The sequence below is a fragment of the Acomys russatus genome, chromosome 20, assembly GCF_903995435.1.
Source record: "Acomys russatus chromosome 20, mAcoRus1.1, whole genome shotgun sequence".
NCBI lineage: Eukaryota > Metazoa > Chordata > Mammalia > Rodentia > Muridae > Acomys > Acomys russatus.
This window is the reverse complement of record NC_067156.1, coordinates 20,711,408-20,725,758: the sequence shown is the minus strand read 5'-3', so window position 1 is coordinate 20,725,758 and position 14,351 is coordinate 20,711,408. Positions and strand designations below refer to the sequence as shown.

The window sequence follows — 14,351 nt, the reverse complement described above, 5'->3', positions numbered from 1 at the left end:
ATGTGGAAGGGACAGCTGTGGGAGTGGAGGTCGCTTTGCTGGGCATCAGTGGCGTATAAAAGTGTGTTGGGGGATGGTCTGATGTATTTTTATGCTTATTAATAAAAAGCCATCCCACCTGGGCAGGGTGGATGAGATAGGTGTGGCTAAGGTTCCCAGGCCTAGAGAGAGAGAGGAATCCTGGGAAGGAAGGAGAGGAGAGAGAGAGACAGAGACAGAGACAGAGACAGAGACAGAGACAGAGAGACAGAGACCCAAGGAGATACCTGAAGGGAAGAGAGAAACCCGCCATGGGTTAGGTAGAAGAGAAGCACATGGCCAGCATGGATGAAAGATTCAGCCCAGATGAAGAACATTAGCAAGTATTTGGGATTATGGATGGGAGGTAGCTTGATAGAAATTATTAGAAGCAGATGGCATGGGATTGGCGCAGGTATCCCATACCTACTATGGGAAGTAGTTTAGAAGATTGATAACTGCCCTTCCCCAGGTTAACTAATGCTATTTTAAAATATAACAAGTGTCAGTTTTTAATTTGATCACTAGCTGGGCATGCTGATAATACTGTTAATATTGATAATATAAAAACTATAAAGTAAGACAAGCAGACAAGGGTATGGTTAGGCTGTGGGGATGTGATTTGTGTTGGGAAGCAGGAGGAAGCAAGGAATGAACTTAGAGCTCTGTCAGAGAAGTGGGAGGTTTGACTCAGGTACAAGTTCATCCTTGGGGTTAAATGGGTCCCCGAGGATGACCATGTGAGCAGAGAGCCCTCCAAGGACAGGAAGAGGTCTGGGATGAAAAAGATCAGACCTAGGAAAGTGGGGGCTCCATACCCAAGCCTGTCACAGAGGTAGGGGACCAGGTACCCTAGAGAGAGGCTGAGCCCAGAGGTCATTATAAGTACCCTGAAAGGAGGAGGAGGAGAAACACACAGCTCTGTGAGGCCAAGGGACAGGGGCGTGGTGCCCTGTGTCTATGAGAGCTTGGTAAGATGTAGACCATGGATGCTGAGAGAGAGGCTTGAATCACGTACCCGAGTGCTATGACTCTGGGAGGGGAGCCCAGGTAGGCTCTGAGGTGCCTGGGGTCAACGGCAGGACATAGAGTATCACAAAGATTTGTCCTAAAAGGAAATGCAGGCACAGAAGCCTGCCAGGGCCTCAGCTGGAGCCTAGAGATCAGCCCCAGAGATGCCAAAACAGATACCTGAAACCGCTTAGCACGGCTCCTCCCCAGGCCTGTAATGTGCATGGATGCTTGGGGACTCATGGGGTAAACAGTGTCTGGGCTTCTTTCAGCCACCATGCCAGCCTAGTAAAGTGAGGATGAGGAGAACTCAAGGTCTCCAAGAGCCTTGCTTGGCTTCCTCCAGCCCCGATCTAGAGCCAGAACAGAGTCCTGCACGAAGAGAGGAATGAGCCAGGCTTTGCAGCCCCTGTAAAGGGTGATCATTAATCTTGTCAACAGGGTAGAATTTTAGAACCGTCATGGAAACCAGTCTCTGGGCACATCTAAATTGTGTATGTGGGGAGCACCCTTCTAGTAGTGGGTGGGTTTCCAGACTGAACTAAAATAAGAAAATGGGTGTGGCCAGCAAGATGTCAAAATAGGTAAAGGTGCCTGTTCTGTTCCCCCAGAGCCCACATGGCAGACGAATTAACTCCCTTAAATTGTCTCCTGATCTCCATAAGAGAGCCATAGCATGCGCGCGAGCACACACACACACACACACACACACGTACTGTAATGGCTGATCTTGGTTGTCAACTTGGCTATGAATCAACTAAAACCTAAGTAGCTGGACATGACTGTGAATAATTTTCCTGACTGGATCATTTGAGGTGAAATGACCTTCATCTGGGCCACACCTTCTGGTGGATACATAAAAAGACATGCAAGAAGGCATCTTTCTTTTTGCTTGTGGATGGCAGATTCCTATTGCTGAGACATTGCTTTGCTGGTTGGCGTTAAGACTCACTCCTCCAGGACTCCAACGTTGCCTAAAGACCAGCACAGACATTTAGCTTCGTGAACTGAACAGCCATTGGATTCTTGGCCTTTCAGTCAGGAGGCAGCCATTGTTAGACACGCTGGACAGCCGTATGTAAACCAATCTAATAAAAAAAAAACTTTCATAAAGATTTATGCTGTCAGTTCTGGTCCTCCAGAGAACTCTGATTAATATACACAAAAATAAATGTAGTAAGCTTTTATAACTAAATAATAATAATAGTAGTAGTAAAGTGCCTGAGTGTAAGCATACATCTGCTTCCTGAACGTGGCTAACATGTGGCCAGCAGCCACCTGTTGCTCCTGCTGCCATGCCTGTCCGGCCACAGTGGACTGTACTTCCTGGAACTGTGAGCCAGAATGAGGTTGTTTGTGAGATATTTTGTCTCTCCAATGAAACAAGTAACTAATCCACAAGGCCTTGGGGTCTACGTCCACTCTGGTCTATCTCCATGTAGAGGGAGCCCTGAGCTTCCCCAAGGAGATAGAAGGATGGTAGAGTGTAGTTAGCCAGCCAGCCATATGGGATGTGAGATCTCCCTGATTTCGGGTCTACCTAAGCTCTCTCCCCTGCCTCTAGGTTATGGGTAGTTATGGCTAGGTTATGAGAAGTTAGTTATTGGGTAGGCATTCAGGAAAAAGGTAGGAGAAAGAAAATAACGTCCCTACCCAGGAAGGAGATAATGTCTTCACATAGCATCTGGAAAGTGTTCAACCAACCAACACGCCATCCATTTTTCAGGGCCATCTATCAAACCAAGGCCATTCGCTAGACTTGTATCTTTTCTGACTACTTCAGTCAAAGAATACCATTGGTTTGTGGGTATTTCTGTTGGGGCTGAGGAAATGAGATGTGGGGAGAGCGATTAAAGGGAGGAATGGTCTGGGGAGCTTGTAAGGACCAGCTCAGAGACCACTGGCTCTGGGGACCCATGCTTCCTGATGGCGTGCTTTCTGCTTCAATAAACGCCTGTTTGTACTCCTCCTCAGTCTTCGCATTCTTTGTCCACGAGCATTCAGTTCTCCGTTGTCTCTGGGAAGAGCGTGGGCACCGGGGCAGCTGGCCCACGTTTTTCCACGCTCCCACCACATTTCCTTCTCAGGACGTCAGTGGGTAAAACACCGAGCCATGGTGGAGTAATGTAAATCTGTGTCCCTGGGCCATGCTCACTCATATCTGTCCCAGAACATATTCATATGCTGAAATATAAGCATCGCCTTTATATTCTTTTGAGATGTATTACATTTCTTTATTTGTTTCTTTCTACAACACTGGTCCATACAGTTCTAGGTGAGCCAGTGCTACATAGTGAGACCCTCCCTGTCTCAAACGAACCCAAAAAGTAGTGGCATACTTTAAATAGAGTGTCAGCCACACCTTTCCAAGTGGCCTACTGTCATTCAGTCCTGTTTCAGCTGATAAACTGACAGATGACTTGGGAAATAAAATTGATGGTTTTTCAATCTGGCTAAGGAGTCCCCTCCAGGGATTTGCTTTGCTTTAGTTTCTCCTGGTTTGGGGGAGAGGGAGGGAGTGTTTTGCCCAAGTCACATTTCAACTTCTCTAGAAGGACTTGAGACACCTTATGGCTATATGACTGATTTGTTTCAAAACAGAAAACTTCCTTAATCTTCTTAGCTCACTTATAGAAGTCTAGTTTTAGTTTGTTTATAGCGTTGGCTATGTGCAGCTTTAGCCCTGGGAATAGTTTTGTAGTCAAATATTAACTGTCGAAAGCCAAAGGGTAAGTCTATGGGTGACCTAGTGTTACCCAAACTGAAGCACTCGCTCCGGGAGGGAGGAGCAGGCTCCTGAGCCCCAGGAGGTAAACAAGAATGACGTCACTTGTCTAGGAGAACAAAAACTTGGAAGCTTCTCCTAGCTCCCTTCCCAGAGAAGAGAATTCTTGGATTGTCAGCCTCCTGCAGGCTTCCCAGAGAGGCCCAGGGATGCTTTTGAGTCATCCCTACTCCATGTGAGTAATTTCGGCCATTTCTAACCCAATGAGGCCAGAAGTCATAGCTGAATGTCTTCTTTAACCACTCTCTACCACTTCTCTTAGCTCCATCACTGAGCTGGAACTCACCTAGTAGGCTAGGCTGGCTGGCCACTGAATGCTGGAGGTCCACCTGTCTCTGCCTTCCCAGCTGTGAGATTACAAGCATGTGCCACTAAAACTTTTTTTTTTTTCAAACAAAAACAAAAAACAAGGGTTTTAGCGTCAAACTCTGAGGAGGAGACTACCATCTCATCTGCACCTCTCACCTGGGCCAGATGTCATTGCACAAAAGCAGTTGCAAAGATCCTTTCATAGGCAGGGGGGACTCTCTCTGCATCACAGACCATCTCAACTTTGGTCACCCAACCTGAGGACTCTTTGGGGCTGCGGATGTAGCTGGCAAAGCATTTGTCCAGCACACATAAGGCCCTGGGCTCCATCCCCAGCACAAAAGGATAGAAACATGGCCAGCTAAGCACACAGACGAGAGTTTCCCACTTGCAGGGCCACAGCCACTCGACTGTCGACTGTCCCTAAGACCATCGCACCCACAAAGCAGAATACATCTTTCCCCTTGTGACAGCCAATCCTGGTGGGCAATCATTGCATCAGACCTTCCCCAACCTCGTTCTCAAAAAGGTCAGCAGCCCATCCTACCATCCCTCAAACCCACTGCGTCCCCAGGGGAGACCCAGTGTGCAGCCAAGTGAGCCAGCACACTGCCCAGCCCCAGGAGGGCAAGAGGTCCAGGGCTGTTCCCTTCCCCACCTAGCAACACAAGCACAGGCACTTAGGCATTAAAGATGGCAGAGATATTCCACGTCGGGCAGACAGAGGACCAAAGTTGGCTAGCAGAAGTACCCTCCCAAGTCTAACGCACCCATATCACAGCTTCTTTTCTTTACCTTGGTGGCTGAGAGGATGCTCAACCTTCCTCGGATCCTCTTTCTCTGAGAGCTGCCAGAAGCTCCTCTGAGGGCAACAGCAGCTGCCCAGCCTGTTTGGCACAGCCACGTGAAGAAAGACTGGGCGTAACTAAAGTGTTCCACCAGCGCAGCTCCCAGGCACTCCAGTCTCACCTCTGCCTAGGCAGGAGACTTGGCCTGAGGTCCCAGCCTAGAAGGTGTGTCCGGAAGCCCTTTGGGGTCAGCTAAGGACAAGCTAGGACAGAAGAAGCTGAGGAAGGAAAAGCCTGCCTCCCTGGATATCCAGGATGGCAGGACAAAAGTAGTGAGAGCCTCACTCTGATATCAGGGGGGCTGGTAGAGAAACAGCTGCCAGCGTGAATTCTTCTTGGGGTTAAGAGGTCATGGGCCCTTGCACTGGTCAATGTTCACAGGGCAGATGGCCAAGAAAATGGGTTCCATGGTGCCTAGGGAAATGCCCTCAGCCTCAGGTACCAAGATACCTCCTGCTAAGTATTGCTCCCTTTGAAAGGAGAAAAGTCTCCCGGCCATTTATATTATCTTAATTATTTTCCTGTATAGCTTTCTGTTATGAAACTCTTGCTATATTGCAAAGTGCACATGGATAGTAAGGAAAAAGTCACTCCAAGTGTCACCACCCAGGCAGGTGCTGGCCGCCTGCTTATGTGTGGACTTAATTATCACTGGCTTGTGCTGTTTACTTTTTTTTTTTTAAAGACAGAGTTTCTCTGTTTAGCCTTGGCTGTCCTGGACTCACTTTGTAGGCCAGGCTGGCCTTGAACTCACAGAAATCCACCTGCCTCTGCCTCTTGAGTGCTGGGATTAAAGGCATACACCACTACACCCAGCTTACTATTTTTGTTTTAAATATCTATTTATATTTATTTTTATGTGTATGAGTGTTTTGCCTACATGTACATATGTGCACTATGTGTGCTCCTGGTGTCCTCAGATGCCAGAACAGTTGCCCAGAACTGGAGTTACAGATGGTTGTGAAACACCTGGTTGTTGGGAACTGAACTCAGGTCCCCTGCAAGAACAGCAAGCGCTCTTAATCACTGAGCCATCTCTTCAGCGGTTTTGGTTTTTTGAAACAAGAGTCTCCTTTAGCTTAGACTAGCCTTCAACTCACTGTGTGGCTGGGGATGACTTTGACTTTCTGATTCTCCTGCCTCCACCTCCCTGGTGTTGAGATTACAGCTGGGTACCCCTACACCTTTTCTTCATAGTGGGCAAGTGCTCTACCAGCTGAGTCTATGTGATAGTTTGTGTTTGCAATGTCACAGTCTCTTCATGGCCATAGCAGATGTTTGTCACCCTCTTGGTGCTTGTCTGAGCTTCCCTGATCCAACAGTCTCAGGGGCTCCTTTTACATGGTGCTGTCAGATGCTGTTTCCAGGATCTACTGGGAAGAGATTTCAGGTGTAGTATGCACTATGTTAGGTCTCAAAGAAACCCAGAACAAGTGACTGAGTGCTTTAGCTAGGATTACTATTGCTGTGACAAAATACCATAACCAAAAATAGCAAGTTAAAGAGGAAAGGTTTCATGTTCAAAGGAAGTCAGAATGGAACTCAAACGGGTCAGGAACCTGGGCACAAGCTGGTGCAGAGGACATGGAGGAGTGCTACTTACTGGCTTGCTCCCCCTGGTCTGCTCAGTGTGTTTTCTTATAGAACCCAGGACCACTAGCCCAGACCATGGCACCACCCACATTAAGCTGGGCCCTCCCCCATCAATCACTAATTATGAAAATGCCTTACAGTTCAATTGTATAGAGGTATTTTCTCAATTTAGCTTCTCTCCTTCCAGATCACTCTGGTTTGTATGTCAAGTTGACATATGACTAGCTAGCGCACTGGAGTGCCTATTAACATATCAAGGCTCAGCAAGTACCCATTTGGGTTCTGGCTTCTCTCAACACTTTCCACCCTCAGCTCTTATCCTGAACTTCCGAGCTTTGCTCCCCTCCCCACAGCTACTGATTCCTATATAACTGAGCCCTTGGTGCCCTCTTGGGCCCCATGTGCTCTCAAGGTTCTTGGCTTCTCGGTTCTTCCTCCTCTTCTCTTCCTCCTCTCTTCCTCTTGCTCTCCCCACTGTCTCTCCTGGCCCAGTCTAGTCTGCTAGTCATGTTCAGTCTGGACTCTTCCAGATGCCTTTGGCTGTGCTCTCCCTCATATCTACAATAAAACCTTCTCCTCAGCCAAACCTAGGAGCAGTCACATCCTCATTTTCATGCACATTATGCATACAGTTTATATATCCAGCATTTATGACCATAACCAGTTGACAGTTGCGTGGGGGAGGGGCACTAGGGGAAGGGGTCGTTTTGAGATGGAGTCTTGTGTCTCCTCAGCTGGCCTCCAAGGATGACTTTAAACTGTTGGTGCACTGTGTATTCAGAGGCTAAATTCTGTGCCCTGAGATCTGGCTGCAGTCCAGGTGTGGGCATGGTCACGTTCACTGGTCAACATTGTGTAAACTTTGCTCCCCAAATATCTTTGATTGGTTAATAAAGAAGCTAAACCGCCAACAACTGGGCAGAGGAGATAGGCGGGGGCGGGGGGCGGTTGTTGGGAGGGAAGGGGCTGGATTTCCGATCCAGTGGGGGATGTCTCAGGAAGAGACCATTGGATAGGGAGAGGAGGAAGAAGAAGTGGCCATGAGGACCTGATAGAACCAAAGCAGCCCAGGCAGAACCAGTAGGGCAAGTAATTAGGAGCGTGTGGTTGGGAAGCAGCCACACTTGCTTAGGGGGTTAGAATAAAGTGATGTCTTCCTAGTTATAGAACCTAAAGGCTTTTATTAAATCTAACAGGTCTCTGTCTCATTATTTGGTAGCTAGAACTAGTGAATAGAACCCAGGACCCCCGTCACCCCCCACCCCCCACACTCCCCACGCCCACCCCCTACATTATAACCTATCTTTTCATTGGACTTCCAATGCTCCCCCCTAGCCTCGAGTGTTAAGATCTCAGGGGTGTGCCACCAAGGCAAATTCATCCAGTGCTGAGAATCACAGGGCCTTGGGTGTGTGAGGCAGGCCCTCTACCAACTCAGCCACCCCCCAGGCCCTGGATAACTTTTCCAAGCAAATCTTACCCCCCTTGAGAGTGGAACTGTCGGCTGTCATACAACATGGAACCCAGCAAAGGGCTGCATAGAGATGCAGCAGGCTCAGGATCGTTATCAAACCAGGGAGGTGATACTGTGTCGCTGTGCCATTTAAAACAACCAGCCAGTAAGTTATAAATACGTTGTGGGCCAGAGTGCCAACATCTTGCCAGCCCCGCTCTCTGCACCAAGAACAGGACTCTATTCAGAAATGCGGCCCAGCGGATATTTGTCAAAGGCAAGTTGTTTTAAACATTTTGGAAAGGTTCCTGTCCCTGTGCTGGCCACATTTATGCTGCACATCACACTCCCGGGCTTCAGAGAAATTCAAATGTCATCCTGCACAATATATCTACTCCTGAATTAAATCTGTATAAGTGGCCAAGACTTTACTAAGTCTCAACATCTAGGTCCTTAAAAAGCAACTTGTATTTGCTGCTTTATTTTTCATTTTATGTGTTACGTGGGTGTGTCTGAGTGTATGTATATGTACCATGTGTCTGTAGGAGCCTTAGGAACTCAGAAATGTCTAATCCCTTGGAACTAGAGTTAGAGACGGAAAGTTGGACTGCTTGAGACAAGGTCTCACTCTGTAACCCAGACTGACCTGGGACTCACTGTATATCTCAGATTGTCCACAATCCCAAGTAACTACTGCTCCAGCCTCCCAGATGCTGAAATTACAGGCGTGAGCCACCACGACCAGCTGGGTATCTTAACCACTGTAGCAACTCTAACTAACGGATTCCCACGGCAACTGGTGGCAAGGGTTTGCTTTGTCACTTATTTATTTGGTTAGTGGTTTGATTAAGTCATTTTATTTATTTTTATTTTTTGGGTTGTTGTTGTTGTTGTTTTCAAGACAGAGTTTTTCTGTGTATCCCTGGCTGTCCTGGAACTCACTCTGTAGACCAGGCTGGCCTCGAACTCACAGTGATTCGCTTGCCTCTGCCTCCCGAGTGCTGGGATTTAAGGCGTGCGCCACCATGCCCGGCGATTAAGTCATTTTATGGAGACTGTCTCTACTAAAGGGGACGGCCTTGGAAGCCCATGTTGCGTTCATCTTTTAGCCTGGTTAAATAGCATTTACTCTAAGTCAGTTTAAACTATTTACCAGTAAAAAGTTGTAAGACCTCTTGTACAGGAGGGGACGCAATGGAGACAGGTTGGAGTAGCTGCCACCAGCGGTAACCAGCAGGAGGTCGTCCGACAAAAGAACCGGAAGAAGCAGAGTGACCCGGTTAAGGGAAAGCCGCAGAGACAAAGGGCTACCTGCTGCCGCCAGCAAGAAGAGGGACTCGGAGATCAGGCAGCAGAAGCAGAAAAAGGCTAACGAGGAGGAGGAATCCAAGTAGCTCTGAGGCTTCGTGTCCAACCCTCCCGCCTGTGTGCCTGGAGCAGTCCCACCATGCTCGAGTTTCAACCTGTAGTGCTCATAGGTCCCAGCACCTTTGTCCTGAGTCTGCAGCGGGTTGCTTTGTGCGTGCTCCCCTTCAGGTCGCCTCTCTCCCTCTGGGCCTCTCCCAGGGGTGAGGGAGTTACCCCTTCCCAGTGTTTTTTATTCCTGTGAGGCACACCCCAAAGTATTAAAAGTAGCTTTGTAATTCCAAAAGAAAAAGAAAAACTCTTGTACAGTTTGGGCTGTTTGTGTGTGTGTGTGTGTGTGTGTGTGTGTGTGTGTGTGTGTTTTCATGTGTGATCATGTGAAGGCCAAAAGACAACCTCTGCTGTTGTTTCTCAGAAACCATCTACCTTTGTTTTCTGTTATTTGTTTTTGTCTTTAGGAAGGTCTCTTGCTGGCCTGTAAGTCACCAAGTGCTCTAGGCAGGCTGCCCAGCAAGCCTTAGGGATCTGTCTACCCTTGTCCCCTCCGTTCTGGCGTTAGAGTTGCACATCACCATGCCCAGCTTCTTTGTTTTTTCTCTCATGGGTTCTGGGGATCAAACTCAGACCCTCATGATCACAAGACAAGCATTTTACTGAACATGCCACCTCCCGAGCCCCCAAGGCTTTTTTGTTTCCTTGTGTTTGTTGGTTGGTTGGTTTTGTGTATGAAGATTTCTTGTTTGTTTTGTTTTGCCCTGCACTACTGATACACACATACAGCTTGAATGCCGCAATCACGGTTGCTTTGTTCCCCTGATGTTCAACCACAGCCAAATACCAGGCTTCCTCATTTTGATGGGTTCTCAGAATGTCGCCTTGGGCATGCATGTGGCCTTCCGACCCCTAGGAATACGTGTGGCTTTGTTTTAAAGTCTGGTGTCCTTAAAGTTCTTCGGCACTGGAGTGGCTTATGTTTGGTCAGAGGTTGTGGTTCTCTTGGGTATTACGGTTAATCTTGGTTGTCAGCTCCACTAACTCTGGAATCAACTAGAAGGCAAGCTGCTGGCTGCCCCCATGAGGGATCTTTCTTCATCAATTATTTGAGGCAGGAGGAGCCCCCAAAGTGTGGGTGGCGCCTTCTGGCGGCAGCCCGGATGGAGGGACTTGGAAGAGGTGAACCCTACTTTTGCCTGCCTGCCTGCTCTCACTCTCTTGGTAAGTTCATCTACCCTGCTCTCACTGATTTCTTTGCTGCTACTAGAACCAGCTTCTTTGGGCTTCTGGTGCAGACTGAAGAGCAGCAGCTCTCAGGGAGCCTCCTCCGGGTCTTCGGCACCAGATTGGTGCTTGGGGGACAGAGAAACTGCTGGGTTCCTAGCCTTGCCATAATGCAGCCAGTGTTGGGCTGCCCAGACCCACCGCGTATGCTAAGTTAGCAATGCCCCATTTAAGGCATGAGGCATTCTTCTACTAGTTCCATTCTTACTGAGAACCCTGACTAACACAGGCTGTTGTGGCACCAGGAGCTGGTTTTAAAGAGTTGTAAGGATGAATTTCTCTAGTTGACTTGGTGGTATCTGGAGCTAGCTCTCCGACTCAAAACTGGAAGTTACTAAAGACTCTCCTGGTAGCACAGAGCATGCTGGACATCCATGGTGTAAACTATTCAAAGCATTATGCAAGACAAATGCATCCGGTTGTCCTGGTTTATGTCTTGTGAGGAGCAAAGAATCTGCTGTCTCTGCATATAGAACTTTTGAATGTTTGTGGGAAAGTGAAGAAAGCAATGATGCTGACTAGTAATTTCTAGCATCTCTGGATAAAGTGAGAAAGGAAAAGCATACGTTCAGTGATAAAAATTTAGCTGGCCCTGTCTAAGGGTTTCTAAGTGTACCCTGGAAAAGAATCTTCTCTACTCCAGCAGCCGTTAAGTGCTCAGGTTGCCAAAAACCAAACTGACACCCACACCATAAAACTGGCCAACTTAAAAGAAAACTGAAATCCAGCCTTGGAAGGTGTCAGCAATTAAACAGAGGGACCTGGTTACAAGAGAATGGGGCCACCTAACTTGTGTGGGAGAACACTGAGGAGGATGGAGCTCTTGAACTCTCAGATTCTGATGGGTTTATTTTGGTTGAGAAAATAGTCTTGGTGGAGAAGAAATGTGATTGTTTCTTGATTCGTGAGCTTGTCAATGTAAAAATCACAGCTCTCATCATAAAGGGACTAAGCGACAGTTTATTCTGGGAGATATTTTGAGTGACCATAGCCAAGGAACACAGAATTATGTTACATCAATCCCATGTTCCAATGTGGAAGCAGTTTCTCAGGGTTTTTAAAAATAGTTTTACAGAACAGAAAGAGTCAAAAATCAAGGCAACTTTAAAATACATTGGTGGGCACCCCAAAGAGGGGAGTACAATGAGATGGGGGAACTCTTCTATAGGTCCAAGGTGCTATCTGATAAATTCTTAGCTCTTGGATTGATGGAAGCCAATGTTCTATTAAGTTAAAAGCATCTAAGAGGTTTTAATTCATCATCACAAGGTGTTAGTACAGATACAGAGTGCAGCAAGGAATGGCTGTTCCAGAAGTCTAAACTAGCCCAAGGTAAATTAATTAGCCACTGAACCTACAAAATTCCAACTTCGCCATGGTACTGAAACCCAATCTGTCCATCAGTCTCTGCAGATGGTTCATAGAAGCTGACTAGGATTTGCCTCTTGCTCTAGCTGGGCCATGTTTTTGCCAGCCGCGGACAGTTTCAGTAATTATGTGATGCTTGGAATTCTGGGAACTTTTCAGAGACTATATACATTCTAGGGCCCCCGAGAAAGGGGGGGGGGGGAATTAGATATCCTGATGGTGAAGACCAAACTTGGCCCAAGGAACTTGATGCTCCTAATCAGCAGGAAGTAGTCTACTGATAACGTCACCCTTTTCCTCTCTATCCTTTCTCTATCCTATCTAGTGTTAGGGGGGTAATAAGTGTGCAGAAGTGTGGAAGAGAGAAAAAGAAATCCACAAAGTAGCAAACAGAGACTACAGGAGACAGGGAGAGGGAAAGGGAGGGAGGGAGAGAGAGAGAGAGACAGAGACAGAGACAGAGAGACAGAGAGATTTAATTAAGGAAGCAATACAGTAAACATTAAGTCACTGAATATTATGAAGCGATCATGGCCTGGGAACACAGATTCAGATGAACAATTTCAGAAACATTTTTTAAAGTTTTATTTTTTATAATTTGTTCATATTACATACTGATTGTTACCCCCTTGCTCTTACCCTCCCATTCCCACCCTTCCTCTTCCCACCTCCCCCCCCCACCCCGTCCTCTGACAAGGGGAGCCCTCCTCCCCCACCATCAGACACATTCTATAGTAAAAGAAGAAAGCCATAAATCAACACACTTCAAATTGGCTGTCCTATCAAGTGTAATCTACGAACTCAATGCTATACACAACAAAATTCCAACACAGTTCTTCACAGAAATTGAAAAAAACAATTTTTAACTTTCATATGAAAACACAAAAGATCTAGAATAGTGAAACCAATCCTGAACAAACAGCTGGAGGTGTATCATCTCAGATTCTTCGTGGTACTGGCACAAAAACAGACTGATTGACCAGTGAGATAGAGGCTCCAATAGACCCACACTGTTGCCCTGTTTTTTTTTTTGTTTTGTTTTTTTTTTAAACAATACACAACAGAGAAAAGACAGCATCTTCAACAAATGGCAGTGGTCAAACTGGTTAACTACATGTTAAAGAATGAAACTCCTATGGGGGATCACAGGGACTGAACCTCCAGCCAAAGAGCACGCAGAGGCTGGATCTAGACCCCCTACACATATGTAGCAGATGTGGAGCTTGACCATCATGGGGGTCCCCTAACTATTTGGTCAGGGTCTGTCTCTGGCTCGCTGCCAACCTTTGGATCCCTTTCCCCCAGCTGGGCTGCCTTGTCAGGCCTCAGTGGGAGAGGATGTGCTTAGTCCTGCTGAGGCTTGAGGTGCCATGCTGGGTTGGTATCCATGGGGGGGGGGGGCTTCTCTGAGGAGAAGGAGAGGGGGAGTGGGGGAAGGAGCATGAGGGTGGAACTGGGAAGAGAGGAGGGAGGGGGCTGTGAACAGGTGTAAAGTGATTAAAAAACAAAAACAACAACAACAAAAACCCTGTCACTCTGCACAAAACTCAACTCCAAATAGATCAAGGACCTCCACAGCAGACCTGATACCCTACATGCTGTTATTATGAGACAGTTTTCACTTCAAAATAAATAAATAAATAAATAAAGGATGTAGTTTATTCTGAAGCCAAGTATGAAAGACTGTGGCCAGGGAACACAGATTTAGGTAACAATTTCATAAACTTCTTATAGTAACGGAACAAAGAAAGCCCTAAATCAAGACAGTTCAAGTGCATCGATGAGTGGAGCATGCGGATGGATTGCATGATGGGAGGACGCTGGGCCTTGTGCTATCTGAAAACACTCTTGGCTCCTGGGTTAGTGGGAAATTAAGGTTTTGCTAAGCAAATACATTCTGAAAGGTTTTTAAAAATCTGTTGTCAAGATGTTAAATCAAGTTTTCTGCAATAGTACAAAAGGTTAGGTCTGACACAGGTGGGGGGAGCACAAGGAACTGGTACTTAGCAGGCAAAACAAAACAAAAACCACCCAAAACAAATAGTAGTTAGGCTCTGCACTAAATTGTCTGCAATGCTGTTTTGCTGACAGAAAAACTCTCAAAATAAATTCCCTGATTTGTTGTCTCAGGAGTGACTATCTTCACCCCTGAACATTTGCTAAACCACTCAGATTCTTGTTTGGTTGCTGCTGTTGTTGTTTGTTTGTTTGTTTTTAGAAGCAGAAAGAAACTGATATTGCCCAAATATAGCAAAAGAAATAACTTAAAAACAAAAACAAATGGAAATCAGAAAAGGAATGGGCTGGTTGGGGAGGGGAGTTA

At 46.8% G+C, this 14,351-nt stretch overlaps 1 pseudogene; it reads left to right on the top strand.

The window, feature by feature from the left end:
- The first annotated feature begins 8,267 nt into the window (after positions 1-8,267).
- Positions 8,268-9,411, top strand: LOC127204757 (small EDRK-rich factor 2-like; annotated as a pseudogene).
- The last annotated feature ends 4,940 nt before the right edge of the window (positions 9,412-14,351 follow it).